A 2,500-nucleotide genomic window follows, 5' to 3' on the forward strand; every position below is an offset into this window, starting at 1 on the left:
ACATCTTCCATCTGTTGTCACTATTGAACCTAGGTATTTAAAACTTTCTACGTTGGTAAGCTGCTCGCCGTGAATCGTTATATTGCAGGTGTTGTTGTTTTCGGGGTTTTTCTGTATTACCATGCATTCTGTTTTGGTGATATTCACTTCCATTCCCTTGGCTTCACTATCTACTACCACTTTGTCAACAATCTTTTGAAGTTGGATTTCTGATGTTGCAATGAGTACCGTATCGTCTGCGTATCTTATATTATTTATGTTGTGACCTCCTACTTTTATTCCCTCCATATTATTTGTGCCCCTCATGATTGTTTCTTGGTATAGATTAAACAGATCTGGTGAGGCAACACACCCTTGACGGACTCCTTTCTTAATAGGAATGGAATTTCCTGTAGAGTTTCCGATTTTGATAGATGCCTGCTGGGTGTAGTATAATGTTTGCATGAGTCTGAGGTCTTTCTCATCAGCGCCAATGGAGTGCAGTTGTTTTAGTATTTCTTCGTGGCGTACTCTATCAAAAGCTTTTTTGTAGTCGACAAAACAGAGGTATAGTGGGGTCTGAACCTGTATAGCTCTTTCACTTAAAACACGGAGGAGGTATATTGCGTTCCTTGTCCCTCTGTCAGGTTGGAATCCATATTGTTCTTCTGCGATTTCGGGGTTAATCTTATTCCTTAGCCTGTTGATAATTATACGCAACAGTATTTTGTTGATGTGACTTATTAAACTTATAGTTCTAAAATTTTCGCATCTGACTGCACCTGCTTTCTTTGGTATTGCTATGAAAATAGAGTTACAGAGATCTTCTGGAATTTTCCCAGTATTGTATATATTGTTGAATAATATGTGAAGTTCATCAATTGCTAGATCTCCTAGGCTTTTTAATACCTCTACAGATATTTCATCAGGGCCTGTTGCTTACATACATACATACATATCAAAATTGTTTATTTCAGCAAATATACATGATAATGTAACAAGGGTAACATATTCATTGACATAATACCATTTCCTAAAATAATGTACAATGTTTAGAGCTGGAGTATTAATTTGAACAGTGAAGTTTCAGACTCTGCCACAGAATGTCCCAGAGGTAATAATGATATTAGTGTTGATGACGATGATAATGATGATGATGACGCTGATGAAGATGTAATAAGGCGATAGGTCGCCAGTCGTCGGCGTTGTCCCATTCTTTTTTGGTACCAGTGTTATGATACTGTGTTTCCAGTCTGGGGGGACTTTTTGATATTTTAAACAGGTGTTAAAGATGGCCGTAAAAATTGGTGCCAGTTTGCTTATATTTTGTTTTATATATTTATAGGTGACTTTTCATTAGGTAATTTTTTAACACAGCTTGTGAGTTCGTCGATTGTAAACTCACTTGTTGATGGTGTCCATGCGGGAGGGGGGATAGTGACATCATCGGACCAGGGTGTGTCACTAATCTTTATATTGTTTCGTTGACATTTTTCTTTATAGTCAGTCTCTACTGTGTTGATATCTATCTCACAACTTGAGTGTGTTTGTTTACATCCGTTTCTCATAATATCAATAGCTTTTCGTTGGTGGTTTGAGAATATTGCTGTGAGTTCTTGTCATGTCACCTCTTTTTCCTCCTGTGCTCTTGGTGTGTTGTTTTGGATAAGAGAGGGCATAATGGAGGACTTTATATCTATTATTTCTATTTCGATGTATTTTAATAGAGCTTCATAATTGTTGATCGGGTCTTTTATAATTTTTTTTTTCATCGGTCCATCTGGGAATTTGTTAAGATTCGTTTGCAGTAGCTGAGAAATTCAATGCTTAACGGCTTTCCATTATCGGGTCTTTGGATTTGGAATGTGTTGTTTTTGATGAAAACACTGTGTAGTGTTGAAAATAATTTTATCCATTTCGATGGGTTGGAGTGACAAAAAGTTGGTTTAATTTTAATGGGTTGTGTAGATATAGTATGTCTGAACATACCTTCTTGTTGTATAAACTTATTCCAAGAAGAATTACTGGTCGGTTCATGCTGATACTGGAACCAATTAGAAATGTCAAACAAATCACAATCACTATTTCCGCCATTCACAACACGTTTTACAACATTGTAACCATTCTGTCCGACGTCTAGTCGAATTTTATCACTTTTGATACACTCTTTGGCAAGAAATCTGATCCTTGTCACAAGTCCTATACTCCTTCTAGGCATTGTCTGTGTTTACGAGGACAGCTCAGGGTTGCCAGATTATTTTTCAACAAAATGCCAGGGGAAGACTCAAAAAATGCCAAAACACTCAAAAAAATGCCAAAGTCTGTTGACTCCCACCCCCACTAAGAAAACTACTCACTTTTGATAGACAATTTACTATCATATCCTGGTGGCTTGCGTGTTTTTTTTTTCTTTTTTTTCTTTTTTTTTGGTTTGAATTATACTAAATTTCCTGTTGGGGTAATTTTTTACCTACTGACAACTAAGTGGAGTGCTAAACCACTACACCACGGTTGGATTTTA

The sequence above is a fragment of the Berghia stephanieae genome, chromosome 6 (assembly GCF_034508935.2).
Source record: "Berghia stephanieae isolate SIO BIC M18660-M18661 chromosome 6, UCSD_Bste_1.3, whole genome shotgun sequence".
NCBI classification, from domain to species: domain Eukaryota; kingdom Metazoa; phylum Mollusca; class Gastropoda; order Nudibranchia; family Aeolidiidae; genus Berghia; species Berghia stephanieae.